The sequence below is a fragment of the Bactrocera neohumeralis genome, chromosome 3 (genome assembly GCF_024586455.1).
Source record: "Bactrocera neohumeralis isolate Rockhampton chromosome 3, APGP_CSIRO_Bneo_wtdbg2-racon-allhic-juicebox.fasta_v2, whole genome shotgun sequence".
In the NCBI taxonomy this organism is placed as follows: Eukaryota; Metazoa; Arthropoda; class Insecta; order Diptera; family Tephritidae; genus Bactrocera; species Bactrocera neohumeralis.
Window position 1 is genome coordinate 34,221,121 of NC_065920.1, and position 16,335 is coordinate 34,237,455.

General features: G+C 35.2%; 1 protein-coding gene across 6 annotated transcripts in view; it reads right to left on the bottom strand.

The window, feature by feature from the left end:
- The window catches only part of LOC126753249 (transcriptional regulator ovo), a 129,585-nt gene extending 117,275 nt beyond the window's left edge, over positions 1-12,310 (bottom strand). Inside the window, exons 1-2 of one of the 6 annotated variants that reach the window (XM_050464513.1) lie at positions 11,988-12,310; positions 11,622-11,667 (exon numbers count right to left, since the gene is read on the bottom strand). The gene's annotated coding sequence lies outside the window, so the exon portion shown is untranslated. Of the gene's footprint in view, positions 1-11,381; positions 11,547-11,617 lie in introns of those variants that run through there. The other 5 variants (XM_050464515.1, XM_050464514.1, XM_050464512.1 and 2 more) reach the window with 5 other exon arrangements.
- Between the last annotated feature and the right edge of the window lie 4,025 nt (positions 12,311-16,335).

Below are 16,335 nucleotides of genomic sequence, written 5' to 3' on the forward strand. Positions count from 1 at the left end.
TAGGCTGATAGAGCAGCTTGTCAAACAAATTACAAAATAATAAGGCTCCTTGCCACAAATCCAAATATAAATCAAAATATTTCTCAACAACAGCGTGGAAATTTGCTTGAAGTGTAAGTGTTAATTGTTAATTAAATTTTATTTGAAATTATTTCAACTCAAGAAACAACAGTAGTTCCCTCAATTAAAATAAATTTTACATGAATTCTTATTTCGAACAATTAAGCGCTCAATATTTTGACATATCTATCATTGTATGTTCAAGGCAATGGCGCCAAAGCTATTATGAAAGCACGAAGAGTGTGAATATGCTATTAACTCTCTGCTCAATATCACAACATGCATACATTTGCGCACAAAAGACGAGTGTAAGAGTCATGATTGACATTTTGCAGGCCCACACGCGCCGCATGCTGTCAGTCACATTCAGAAGTTTTTATTATAAAACTGCCGATTCACGAGTTTTCAATTGCTCTTAGTGCATCATAGAAAGCAATTATAGCTGCGATATTGTCAGCACAAGTGGATTAAAATTTGTTTTTATTAAACATGATCGGCCTAATTGAGCAATATTGTTTTAGTGAGCGCCTTGCTAGATATGTTTCTATTTTTTTTTAACTTTTATAAACCACTACAACTTATCATAGGGTAATACGCATTATCGATAAATTTAAAAAAGAGCTAGCAAAAGTTAAAATTACCGCTATCAGGTACAGTTATTGGATACAACTTTTAGTAATAATTTTTTTTTTTTTACATTACATTGTGCCAAAAAATCCAGGAAGCTGTAAATAAAACGCAAAACATTTTATTGTTCATCAATACGGCTTCAAAGCAATCCCCACCGATTTTTTCAGTCCTCGGAACACTTTTCATAAGCACTTTTTGGTATGGCCTTCAGCTCTTTCTGGGAATTTCGAATCGATTGAAAACGGTTCCACGGATCGGCAATTTCAGTTTGGGGGACAAGAAAAAGTCCCACGGAGCTAAGTCTGGCAAATACGGTGGTTGATCGATGGTATTCATTCTCACGCAAACGTCTCAATACTGCCAAATGGAACTCTTTATTGACCGTCTGTCCCTCTGGAACAAATTTATGATACAGCAAACCACGAATGTCAAATAAACGATGAGCATCACTTGGCTTTTTGAACGTCTTTCGCGGTTTTTTTTTTGTTTCGTTTTTTTCCCCTCCATTCCGATGATTGTAGACTTGCTTGCATATTAAAATCAAAAGCCCATGCCTCATCTGTAGTTATAATGCTTTTCATGAATGTGGAATAGGAATTCGTACGATCAAGCATGTTCAAAGAAACTTTTTTACGGTCTGCGTTTTGAAAAACATTCTGCGGGACGAGTCGAGCTGAAACGCTTTTCATACCCAAAAAATTCACCAAAATCATTCGAACGAACTCACGAGAGAAGCCGATCTCTCTTGCAATTTCTCTAACTCTTGCCTGACGATTTTCAAGCACCATATCCTTCACTTTTTAAATATTTTCATCAGTTGAAGACGTCGAAGGTTGTACATAACTAGTCATGTCTTCAACGATTTTCGACCACTCGTAGACTTGTGTTTTTGATGAAACTGTATCAGCGTAAGCCTTTTCCAACATTCGCAACAATTCCGCACACGAAATATATCGATATAAAATTATGTACCACGTTGTACCCACAAATAAAATCTCTTCCATGGGGCAAAACTTTCTTAATAAAAATTAGAGAATAAATAGTCCATTTACTTTAAGCTAGCAATTGTTTTTAGATTACAACATTTGGTCTGAACTGGGGAGTCAAAAATTTGTGTAACATTCTCCGAAGCGACGCATCAAATATTTCAAACATTTTTAAGTAAGCTCCATTAATGAAAAAAGCAAGTATCATAGCGTGAGGGTTAACCAACGAAATTTGGTATAAAAGAACATATTAGAGACGATATCATACGCCGAGGATTGTGTTGAAAATGGAAATATTCATTTCGGGAAAGAACCGTAAATTCTGTACGGTAAATTGAAGTATGAGATTGGAAACAGCATTTAGCAACCAAAATTCTACTATCATGTTCAGCGATTTATTTGTCACTTTTGTGAACGTTCGAACCACTTAACGACTTGTAAAACGCTTATAATCTCGTTAGGAGGTGGTTCTGAGGCTATCGAGTTTCTCGACACCAGTCATACTAAGAATCACTAGGTTCGATATTGGAGACGCTGTTTCTTTTATAAAAACCAACAGCCGAAAATATACAAACAGCTTGGAATAATAATAGGATGGACCAAAATTGAATAAAACGCATGAGAATAATAACGGTATATTAAATATTATTCCACTTTGTCTATCTTACTTCATTTAAGTCCAAATTACCAAATTCTCATTTTTTAATTATTTAGTTGGACGCTGTTATTCTTTTGATTAACCAATATTTGGGGCTAAATTCGGATTTTCGAGACCTATTATTTTATCAAAAGTGCACATCTATTATTCTAGCCATAAGTGTATATATATGCCCGAACTTAATAACAATTGTAATTAAAAACATGGCAATAATAGTTGACTCGTTAAAAAATATTTATATTCATCAAACAATAAAAAATTCATTATGCCAATTAAATAATCATTCACCATTTATGAAAAAGTAAAACGATTCCTCTCAAAATAAGAGCAATAAATATCAATTAAAACCCAAACAAGTTTTTTCTCTAACCACTACAACAATGTAAAGATTTTTAAATAATAATAAAGTACAATAAATAAAAAACGATTATAGCTTTCATATCGACAAAAAATAACATCGATCAAGATTTAATCAGCAAAAACAGTAAATATTATATTAAATACTATAAAAATCACCATTAGAGAATTTCGAGAATAACAGAGCTTTGTTTGTTCTTAAAATATAAAAATATTCAACTTTGGAAATACCTAGTACATATAAATATTACCACATTACATAAAATAAGTGCATGAAAGAACTCACACTGTTTTGTGGGCGAACAAGTGTGCCTAATCCAATAACAAACAACAGACACTCGAGTGATTGCCACAAGTACACAAAATTGTATGGCTTTCCAAGGCAAATAAAATCAATCAACCCAATGTGTGTTGAGTGGCTAAAAGATTTTGCCGAAAAATGAGAGCAATTAAACAATGTGTTAGGAAAATACACACTGATTTGAGGGTGGCAACGATTTTTCTAATAAAATTTTTAAACTAAAACACTTTTAAACCAGAGAATGTAAGAGCCAACATTCATCATAATAACTAAAAGTGAAAACCACAAGTGCATTTATGATATTGGAAAACTGAACGAGTGTGAATGTGCACATAAAGCTTACTACATGTACCGACTTACGTGCGAGTAGATATGTATTATATGGTAAATGCATATGTTGGGCTGAATAGTTCAGTGCAGACACCCTCACCGCATTATGACAGTGTTGGAAGAAAAATATTGGATTTACACTTTGCCGCAGAGCAAATAATTAACAACGCGTCTTCCCCACAATAAACTTCGCACTCTAAGATATGAGGACGCTTACATATAGCGATTAGTGTTCCATATATGTATATAAGTATGTATTGTACGTATGTACTCCTAGCCGACTTGGGGGAAGTAAGCGCTTCTAATGTTGCACAGCGAGAATTTAATCCATTTCCTTATCCGATTGATAAAGTGTCAATGGTATGAGAAAAGTGTTGGCTGCACAAGTCCTTACTTACGGTACTTTTCACGATAATGCTTGCTCCCCTCTTTTTCTGCTGCACTTACACTTATGCAGAAGAGTAGTCACATATACATAACTACAACCAAAGACAAGTACATGTGCGTCGATATTAATATACTGCGAACCGTTAAGTGATTTATTCGTTAGAAGTCAGTATGCTACCACTTTGGTATATTGTTGCCTCTAAGTCAACACACATAAATAATATATGTGTGTACATATTGCATAGAAATTTATAAATATGCTTAGATGATGCATTTATTTTCATATATCATACCCAGTATTCCACAATCCTTTTAACTAGTTATCTTAAAATCAATGGAATTACAACGGCAGACATTGCTACAAACATTAAGTAATTATCAGAAAAAATTTTGTATACATTTTTTTAATCATTTTTTTCCATAATTTCTAGTGGACATCTCGACTTTATCTTGCAATATATTCATAGTCCTGCCATTTTCATTCCACTCCTGAAGCACTTTTTGAATAGAAAACACACTTGATGGTTTGATTATGCCAAATAAAGAGATTTATATCGAAAGTTTTGTGTTATGTTGCAACAAATATTTCCACCTCGAAATATTTCAGTGAAGAGGGATTAGATTTTCTCTTTTTCTAATATTTTCTTTAGCACCTATTTGCCTTTACTTCATTCCAGAGTCCTATCATCTTAAACACGCTTCTAAAAACTTTTTTAAATTGAAAAGCACTTGACACTAACCCATCACCAAAAATTTACATTGAAAGCTCTTCTATTTAGTTCATTTAATAACACTCAGTTTAAGATTAGATAAGTTTTATTAGTATTAGTTTTAGAGCTTTCTATTTATCAGTTTCAAACTGAAAACTTATAGGTTTAGTCATTTTCGTCCTTTATTCGACGATTCCCAAGAATAAGTTATACAATATTTATCCGTAGAGCCAAAATCAGTAAGTTTAGTTTTGAAGAAAAAGGTTTTAAAAATCGTGAAAGTGCTGTGCTAAATGCTGAACAAAGTTTCTGAATTCGTCCCAAAATATCAAAATTATTTTTTATTAAAAATTGCTTTTTCTGCTCTCTTTAATTGAGTAGAATCAGAATATGTAAAATAAAAACGTTTTTTTCCAAAGAGTCAAGATCAAACAAAGCCCGGGACGGTGTCTGTTTATTTTTGCTCAGTATTGTTTGGCATATCATCATGAAAATATCACGAAAATTCACGTTCTGTAAAGAAAGTATTTCGCGCACTTCGCTCAACTTATGGTCAACATAATCGGCATACTGAACGTACTATTCGAAATACCATCACCCATCTTAAGACCCAGTATTAATTATTGAATAATGTTCGACCAAATAGACCACGTCCAGCACTTCTTCTTCTTTATTTGCCAATTCGTATTCGAATATTGGTGATCATATAACATTTAATAATATGTACAATGTTAATAAGCTTAATATTAATATAATAATGTATGGTTTACATGTTAAATATATACTATATATTGTATATTGAAAAAAAAAAATAAAAAATAAAAAATATCACAGATTTTGAATTATCGCAGCATATTTCTCTCTATCTCTCGCCACATCTATAAGGTTGCCAATGTTCTGGATTCCTGTCCATTGTCGACAGTTTCGAAGCCACGAAAGTTGTTTACGGCCAATACCCCGTTTTCCTTCAATTTTTCCTTGGATAATTATTTGTAGGATCTCATACTTAGAGTGCCTCATAATATGTCCTAGGTAGGCTGCTTTTTTTTGTTTTATGGTCCTTAACAACTCTCTATTGCGGTTCACTCTTCTCAAAACTTCACTGTTTGCTGTCCAGCACACAGTGAAGAAAATATAGCAGGCGAACTTAAGAGTGTACACGGAGACCATGAAGAGTTCATTCGGCACCGTTCGCAGCAACTCGGACTGACGTATGGAACGACTTGGATCATTTTACGCCGAGATCTTTAATTGAAAGCGTACAAAAATACAGCTTCTGCAAGCACTGAACCCGCTTGACCTTCCCAAGCGATACCACTTCGCTCTATGAGCTCTTGAAAAGTTCGAAGAAGATCATACGTTTTCGGGCCAAATTTTGTTCAACGATGAGTCCCATTTCAAATAACTATTTGATGGCCAAAATTGAAGCTCGTGATATCGGCGACATTTGATTTCAACAAGAGGGCGCTACTTCCCACACATAGGATGGACAATCTGAGAAGTAGCCGCGGCCAACATTTGACCTTATTTACCTTATATATTATACGTATTACCATTCAAGAAAAATTTCTAGACATCTGTAGTCGTCAATTCGCACCAAAACTTATGAATATATTTAAGGTTAATGAATTCAACCTACTGGGGTTAAAGACGTTTATTACAAATCACAGAGATTCCGGAAATCGGGCCCAAGGTTTGATTTGGTTTTACTTATTATCCTCCATGAACTTGTATTTGTTCGACGGGAGCAGTTTACTCACATATTAGCTAGAATCTTGCCAATTTGCTGATATTTATCTATATGTATGTAGGATGATTATAAAAATGTCACGGCTTTCATACTCTCATTATGAACATAAGTCCACTAAAAAACATAAAAATTTCTTCGTGTTTACTGGGTGAAACACTCACATGTGCAACGAGCAAGCATTGAGAGTTTCAAAGCTCCTATGACCAAGAATAGTTGTGATGGCGAACGGGTGGCATGCACAGAAATCAGCTTGTTGGACAGAGATATAACAGAAATACCGAGAAACTTAGAACAACGTGGATGTGGGAGCACATACAATATACAAACACATGTATGACATGCTTAATTGTCATTGATTTGCTGGTCCCGAGAGCACGCAAATATGCAGCGGCAGCAGCATCCGACGACAGCACAGGGCCAACTGCACACGCTTGAGGGCAGCAATTTCCGCAAAATTCATTATTATTATCAGCATCATTGGCAGCCAGTCAGCAGTGCAACACCAAATCACGCTACAGCCAATGCTGAGATTGCGTTTGGAATTTTCATTAGTCAGTGGGTGAGGTGCAAATGACTAAACCACTACACCAACCATGCCGAAGTGTGTGTCTTAAATAGAAATACACTCGCACCGAATGCATGACTGACTATTCAAATTACTTCTTTGTGGCCGTGGCTGCTAGTTGTTTTGTTTGCCTTTATTGTGCTTTGGCGAAGTGCATATTAACAGCCAAGGGTATTTAAAACGACCACTTTCCCGGCATCACTCGCTTCACACTCAATAGCGCGCACTAAGCGCTCACACACACACACACTTAAGTTGTAGTTGTGTAGGGTGGCTGTGCGATTTGTCGAGCGCTCGTGGAATTCCTCAAAGTGGGAAATATTCTTAAGATTGCGCTGGTGAGTCCCCGTTCAGGCAAATTGCGGTGCGCACCATAAAAATCAATCAGCGCGCACACTTAATAGCTGAATAGGCGACGATATGCATATGTACATATGTACAGTTATATGCATATACAATATGCGCTAAGTGCGGATGAGCTGCCGTGAATTTGACAGTTACGTGCGCGCTTCGCGGGCGACGTGGCCGCCGGTCTGGCAGCGCGTTGCTGGCATTTTCATTAAGCAAAAGCCGAAAAGGCATTGGTGTTGTTGGATGTGCGGGGGCGCGACGGTATGTTGCCTTCGTGTAGGATTTTCTAAAAGCGACAAATTGTTGTCATTGTCTGTTTTTTGACTTTCCATTTCAATGGAAGCATGTTTTCTTTTTGTTGTAGGTCCCTTCTTCGGTATAGCATCAAAAAAAAAAAAAACAGAAAAGAAAAGGAAAACACAAAAATAATTGAAGCACTGCATGTGCTAAGCATTTACGCATACATTGCATATGCATGCATAGTTTTTTCAGAGCGATCGTGCTTAAAAATTCAGCGTTTTTCACACAGGCCTCTACGCGTCCCAAGCGCGGCGGCATGGCTTGACGTGCGCTCGGATTTTTTCCATTTCGAAATTCCAGTTTGACTGGCGGTTTTTCGATTTCCCCTTTTGCAATGATTTCGTTTTTTGCAGAACGGTGTATTGTAGTCAAATGCATGCGCAGAAAAATTCTACAGCGGTATGCAAAGCAACACCCACACAGGCGCATACATACAAACGCGCGTAAATAAAAACTCGCTTATATGCAAATTGTCAGTAGGTTTGAGCCATACGGAGCTACATTTGCTATTGGTAGTTGATGTGTTGGCGTGTGTGTGTGTGTGTGTGTGTGAGCCGATTGTGAAAAATGCGCGAAAATTTACATTTAGCCCTGTTGCTGCCGTTGCTGTCATTACTCTGTTTTCGCATTTCACGTTGCATTAGTTATTGTTGTTGTTGGTGTTCCGATTTTCACGCCATCTCGGCTGATTGTTGTAAATGTGTGTGCGTTTGTTGTTGTATTCGACAAAGCGCCGTTGGCTTACTTTTCCTGCTTTATTATTATTGCTGACAGCATTTTTGTTTTTGTTGCTGCTTTTTATTATTGAAAATCACTTCTCAACTTCTCAACCACTTTGTGGGTGCTTAAACTGCCGACAGTCCCACTGACACTTTGATGGATGCATTTTCGATTTTTTCACTTCGCACTGGCATTTTTCATGCTTTAAAAATTAAAAATAAATTTTTGAAAAAAAATAATTCCACTCAGCTCTGCTGTGTCGATATTTCATTTTCTTTCCGAAAATATCCATTGATCGCTGTGACGTTTCCTTGACTACCAACACATGTACACATACACTCTTTTAGTTCCTGCGATTGGATGCCACACATACACACATAGTACAAACAGAGATATATTCACTCGTAACTTGGAGAATTTAGTAGCAGTGTGTTTAGTAAGAAAGTATCATTAAATCAAATCTAAAATAACAAATCGCCGAAAACTGAAAGCTACAAATCGCTGATCGACAGGCACATTCTTCATGGGGATTATTGACCACAGTCGCATTTGGGTATTTACCAGCCCAGATGGTGTGGCAAAATAGATAAAATTGTCTATGCAGCGCAGGCTAAATGTTTATACAGTGTTCGCTTCGTTTGTTCATTATTTTTTTGGGGAGGATTTTTCTATTTCAATTCAGTTATAAACTCCTTATAAATTTCGTAAGATTTTCTTGTAAATTTAATTTGCATAATTTGCGATCTCACTCACAATATACTATTATTTGTATTTCAAATACAGCAGTGTTCGGATAAGCTTACTGTATATTCCACAATAAGTAACAGATTCCCACAATCATAATTGAATATTTCAAAATTTATTTATTTGTGTTGGTTCAATAAGTTAAGATAATGGGAAATAGCAGTCTTCGATTCGCTTTTTTACGCTTAACAGCAAAGTTATGGAGTTGAATTCGTATTAGACAGTATGCGGATACCTCTTCAAAGATTAAAAAATAATAATAATAAAGAGTTACTGAATTTTTCCACGAAAGATAGGATCGCAACATGTTAGCATAGGATTGCACCGCAGTAGAAAAAACGATATTGTTTGTTCCATTCGCTTCTCTCCAACGTTCGGCTAGTCGAAGACAGTTTATATCTCTCAGAGACGATAAATCCAGCAACATAAAATTATTTACACATCACATTACACATCTATCTTAAAGTTTTGGTTTGATCAACGATCGTTTAAAATAATTTTCAATATATTGATTTTATAATTTCGCTTTTTTCTTGTTTATAAATATTTCTATTACATACATTAAAGAAACTTAGCACTATAAGTTTCAGGATCATTTTGCAGCTAAGATTTTTCTATGAAAGTTATAAATCAATTAAATATTTCAGAAAGATTCGAAGAAGAAAGAAAGCAATATCTAACATATTGAAAAAAGAAACAATATTTGTAAATAAGGCAGAAAAATACTTGTTTTAAAGAAGTTAATTGTCTTATTTGCATTTATAACAGACAATTGATAAAACAATAAGTCTGAAATATATAAAAATTTAACAAGCAGTTTACAATTTACCAACCCCTGTCGCAATAATATTAACCAAGTATCTCAAAAAATAAAGATCTATCTCCTTTGATTCTATATATTCTTAGTCGTAGTAAGTTGAAAACAGAGAGGAAACTAACAACTTTTATGAGGTACAAAGTTTTAGAAAACTTCGTTTTCAAAGGCATTATTTTCAAAATAATTTTGTCCATTTCATCTCCTTCAAAGTAATCTCCTCCCGCTGCAATACACTTACGCCAACGAATTTTCCAGTCATTATAGCACTTGGAAAAATCCTCCGTCGTGATGGCCATGATAGCTTCTTCGATTCAGATTTTATATCCTCAATTGAATCTTAATGGTGTCCTCTGAGTGGTCATGTGAATTTGTTGAATAGCCAGAAGTTACACGAAGGTAAATCAGGCGAATGCGCTGGTTGCGGCACGATATTAGTTGAAAATGTGGCGAAATGACCACGAATAACCAATGCAGTATGAGATGGTGCATTATTGCACTTCTTTGTTCAATCAATTCGGACATAGTAAAAATCAAAGGATTCTCTTTTAAAGCCTCACAAAACGACGCGTATCTCAAATACGAATGAATGTTTTGACGTGAAATTTAACACAGATGTCACTAACAGTACTACCAATTTACACAAAAAATTTACCGATTCGAAAAACAAAATCAAAAATTTACCTTTCAATTTGATCACAGCAGTATGTCCGAGGTCAGATAAGATACTAATGAACTAAAGCCTAGAATCTGGATACTAAAATTATAAAAAACAGAATACAGTTGCACTTTGTCGAATCTTGTAGGTTTTATTGTAGAGAGATCGAACTTAAATATGTATATGAAAAGTTGCAGGATAAAATGACACTGACTTATTCAGCAGATTTTCGGTTTACTTTTTCAGATAACTTATGCCTACTGTAGGTCTTTACGCGTTAATCTCGAGGTGGATTACGGTCGTTTAAAAGTACTGCCATCTTATGATCATTTAATTTAAAATACTTACGGTTACTCTTAAGAACTCCAAAGCTTAACGCTGAGATGACTTAACATTATATGCGGTATTAATGTAGTATAAATATCCTAACATGAAGCTAACTCTTTTTCAAAACAATTTCCCAGTTAACACTCAGAGATAATATTCAACGTTTAATTTATGTATGTACATACATATGTATATGATAAAAAGATCGCGCGTGTTAAAATCAGAAAGAAAACTGCTATCTTCGCATTCATGAAATTTGAGGATCGAAATCATGTATACTATAGTACTTATGAATATTTATGTATTTATATCTAATAAGAAATGATCGCGTAATACACCAGGCAAATAAAAAATTTCAGAATTAAAAATTTTGAAATTCATAAATTCAGAATTTAATGGTTATAAACCGCATCTTATATTCAGCATTCAATATTTTTATTTTATATATTTTACATATTAATTTAATTTATTTTGAGGATGGAATAATATGTTGGAGCACTATTTTCTGAACTAAAATTATTACGATCGCGACTCATCTCTTAAAAGACACCTTTGAATATTGCCTGCTTAGATAATATGGCATCATACATTTATCTGAAAAACATAATATCCAATAATATTTCCTTTGAGTTTGACGTTGATCGCATAGATTAAAACAGCTTTAGAAAAGTTACAGTTTCCCCAGAAAAGTATTATTTTTTTTTTAATTTCGTATTTATTTTTTATTACTTACTGTTGAAGATCACGCGCACTTTTTAAAAAAATTGTTTCAGAGTTACAACCATTTAAGAACTTGGAAAGTTTGGCTGAGGACTCAAACGAAAGCAGAAAATTTGGTTAGTAGGTACAAAGCAGGTTTCACTGTGACTTATGTTATGAAATAGGATCGAAAATAAGTTAAATTACTGACATATCGTCTGCGGGTTATATTGAATGTGTGAATGTTTACATATACTTTTATGTATGTACCTACTTTGATAGCATTCCAAGAGGACAATAAAGTGGTTGGTGTCGTGACACTGAAAAATCAAGAAACGATCACTTTTTCAATTAACTGTTATTAACACTACTAAAATGCACACATTTACTGTTGATTTTAAATTGAAAAGAACAAACGGCAATAATTGTTTACGTTTGTTTCCTTTTATGTTGTTTCCGTTTTTGGCAGTAAAAATCACTTTAACGGTTTATGCTGTTAGCAAAGCACTCAAAACATTCCAATTGAAGCCAAAATTGGGTCGGAGATTTGTAGGTACATGTGTAGTTTGGAATCTCATTAAAATTTTGCTTTTTTAACTAAACCATACACTTAATCCCCTTTAAAGGTGTTATGTTTTACCGTTATTTTTTGTATTTCCAAAAATATTTCCTTTCAATTTATACGGCTCCGTTAACCAGTGTAACCGTTAATTATAGCCAAAGCTCAATGTGGCAATGGTTGCGAACAGCACTTTCGATTTCAAATTGGCAAACTGTCAATCAACGGCGATTAACTATGGTTCATGCCAAACCCGACAACGCACAAATACACTTGTAAATTTTTTTTATAGCTGCTTTTTACACAGTTATTTGAATTTGAAAGATTTGAATTACTCTCTGACAGTGAATATCCGTATGTAACGAACCTTCTTAGCGCGCGCGTCTGTAATGACTGAATTTCCTCGGCAGCACAGCAAGTCGAGCCAAGTGTCCGACATGGGCCACCAATAAACAGAGCACCGGAGCAGTAAAGAGCAAAGGCAATGCATACAGCGTCGACGATGACGATGACGACGGCGGTGACGTTGTCGGTGGTTCTGGCGTTGGCGTTGGTGGTGGTGCTAGCGGTGGTGGCGTCAGAGTGTTGTTGGTAGTCAGTGGCTGCGGCAACAGCATAATTTGTTCGTCGGTTGGCAAGGGAACGCGTGCCATTGAGTCGAACAGTCAGCGAGCAAAAGCAGCTGGCTGCCACACACGTACATATGTGTGCTGTTGTTGTTGTTGTCGCTTGGTTCTTGCTGTCATCGTGTAGGGCAAGCGGACAAAGTAAACATCTAATATGTGTGTAGCTAGGTAGTAGGTAGCGTTTGTCTCTTGCACCCCCGGCCTTTGTATTGGAGCATAAATTGAGAGCGCCGTGAGCGTACTGCGTGTCAGCTATAATTTTGTTTTCAATTGAGTTGCACAGTAAATGCATTACAGCTGCCTTTTGTTATTGCTGTGCCATTGTTGTGTTCCAAATTTCATTGCTGATAAGAGTACATAAAAAGTCACAGAGAGGTTTGACAAGCCGGCTAAATTTGATAACAGCTGCGCTGGCGCTCAGAGTGCAAGCGCTCTATGTGCACGGAAGAGAGAATAGGCAAGCAAATGAGGCTTGCCAGAAGTGAGCAGCATTTATTTAGCAGCGGAGCAAATGTGGAGCAGTGCGTGAAAGAGCGGCGAACAAGGCTAAAGTGGGCCAAAAGCTAACATTTTTCTGGGTCAGACGCTGTTAGAAACTACAGTCATTACTCTAGAATGAAATTTTATCATGAAAGCAGCTGTAAATGCTGGGCGCACTGCTAATGCGCTGTTGTTGAATTCGCCGCATGTAAGCGTCGCGCTCTTACAGCTGCGAACTCTGTCAACGGTTACATTTCTTGCAATAACTGTTATACAGATAATAAATAATGTTAACCTGGCATTACTCAGATCCTTTACGAAGAGCAACCGTATGTTATATGTTCTCTGCATTAAATACTCTCACGTTTAAACATCCCCAACCCCAGAGGGAGGATGTGTCGTTGTGTGAAACTCTCTGAACGACAGGTGCTAATGCTAAAGAAACCTTGCAGTAGTTCAATTAAATAGGTACGCGTGGCATTAACACCTGTTACGATGTCTTGTTTAAATTGGATGAGGCCTCTTGAGGTTATCGCTAAGCAGCCAATTTTACGTTGTTTTTAGAGAGTTAAAAAAAATATTCTAGATTTTACTCCATCATAACGATTATTGTGTATTTTTTAGCCCAATACTCGTGGGTATCTATATAAATTTAAATAAAAGACCAAAATTCCAATTTTTTACCCAGTTTTTTTCACTTATTTACTATTTCTTTTTGTTTTGTTTGAAGTCGAGCAGCAGCATCGAACAATTCAAGTGATATTGGCGAGTTGAGTTAGCGCAAATGATCTGACAACTTCATTGACAAAATAACCATGAAGGTATGATGAACCTCCTGAAATATCGGTGGTTAAGAAACTATCTGAAACTATTTGAAAATTTGTTTGAAAACGTAAGGATTTTAATCATTGACGAATTACATTCGTAAAAGCTATACTTCAAAAACTTTACAGTTAACCAGAGTACATAGAAATCGTTAAGTTGTGATTACATTGTCGTTAATCATATCTTTGTATCAACCACTGTTGGCCAAAATGTTTAACATCGACTAAATTTAAATTTGTTAGTTTCAGTGATTCCCGTCAAATAGATTAATTACGTGCTACGGAGATATTCTACTTATGTTCTATAAGAATATCGATCCGAAAAGGCCCTTTGGGTCTTATATATATTATAGTAATCACCTGTGAAGAAATAATTTTATTTCGCAAATTTTTACTAAACTTACTAAAAAAATAAACTTACTTAAATATTAGTATTTTATACAGCCGAAATTTTTTTCCAGTTTGTCATCCATTCAACTGCTGTCTTGTACTGTAAAAAAACATTGACCGATATTTTCGGTCTAAAGTCAACTTTAACTTCTTAGGGGCTTTAACAATTTAATTTCTGGAAATAGGGTGGCATACTTCAAAGGCACTATTCGCGCAAAGTTTTATATCGTTTTAATAAGTACGCCCTCTTTTAAGCCCTCTCATACCATCTGGACGGAAAAGTTTAATGCCTCTGGCGTGTTTAGTTACTGATTTATATGATATTACATTAAATTAGAGGGCGAGGCCACGCCCCTTTTTCAAAATCTTTAGCCAATTATTACTGGAATCTGCTGTGCCAAATTACAGTTCTTTATCTTAATTTGGTGCGTAGTGCGGACGGACGGATCGTTATAATGATCATTTATAAATATATTATATAACCTTATATTTATCTACATACTATACATCCATTAGGTGAACAAATCTATTATACTCTATAGCAACAGGTTGGAAGAGTATAGCAACGTTAGTGCTGTAAAATTTTGATTTTTGAATTTTGTGTTCAATTTCAAAATAGTTTCCAAATCTTCTTGCTTTCGAATATACCAATAATTGCAAACATGTAAAAAATTTGATAAATAAATAAATTACAATTATTGCAAATATTAAATTCTTACTTACCTTTATAATTATTATAGAAAATATCTCCTTTTATTTGAGAGCGATTAGTTTCTCTACTTTTTCTCTAATAGTTCTGCAAAGAGATTAGTGGAAGCCACTAGTTACTTTCATTCTAGTCAATAGCGAACAAGTGTTTGATGAGAAGGTCTCCATATTTTAATTTAATGTAAATTTAATCCTAGTTTAGGTAAAGCTCGTTTCGACACGAAGTCGAGTCGACTGATCATTTTAGCTCAAAAGAGATGCTTAATGTCGCAACTGTAACATCTTTTACTAATGTTTGGCATATACATAAATTAATCTTAAGCGAGAAAACGTGATAACGCCTTGATGGAGTTCAATGAGAAATTACTAGGGCAGTGACTGCAGTCACAAAAAAATTAACCATTTTGCTCAATACCTAAAATATATTTTTATGCATAAATAAGTCAAATAATTTTCTTAGTGTCAACTTTCTACGCTACGTCATACAAATTTTATGTACGAAAATTTTTCATAATTATAACTTTTAATAAGCACCTTATGCTTATGAATCTCTTTGACTTAGATCAACTTTTGAACTTATAAAATAACTGTAAACATGACAACATTTATCCCTCGGTGGTAAACAATACTTTTGTTTGTTTAAGTGACAGATATCAACAACTCGGCTGAGATAAGCACAAAAAATCGCACATCTTAGATAATTTTTATTTATTTTGACACGCCTTGTTAAAATACGCTGCAGTAGTCCACAAATATTGTAAAATTTGTATAGCCTTGCCTCACTTCTCCTTGTTATCAATCTTCAGCTTATTAAGGATAAGATTACGTATGTACAACTGAAGAGAGGCACACAAAAGCATGCGCTGCGTGATTTCGTGGCGCGAGTAAACAATGAAAGACGAGAAATGGCAGCCAGCATTCAACGTCAACAATAGCTAAATGAAAAGACGGCAACTGAGAGAACTACAGATACACACGCACGCACGCGTTAGTAGACAAGTACTTACACAGTCTTACAAGCATTCCGCTTGCAAGTGTCAAGGATTGAATTTTACGACAGACACTCGAAAATGATAAGAATGCCTTTTACTTAATTTATATGTATGAAAGAGAGGCTCACATATTTGTTGTTGCAAACAAAGTGTGGGCGTTCGACAAATAAATTTGACTAATCTGTTGAAAAACGTCGGTTTCCAATAACACTTCAAAACATTCTTCAACTTAAGTCTCTGTGTAAGTATTTTAATGGAATATGTAATTGTAGAACATCATTTTCACAGCGTCCACGGGATTCTTTGAACTATCGGTATTTGAGTAGGTCAAACCGAGGGTATAAATGGACATGTGGTGATGAAGAAATGTCAGACAAATGGCGCCAAAATGTCCAAATAGTAGTCTCGT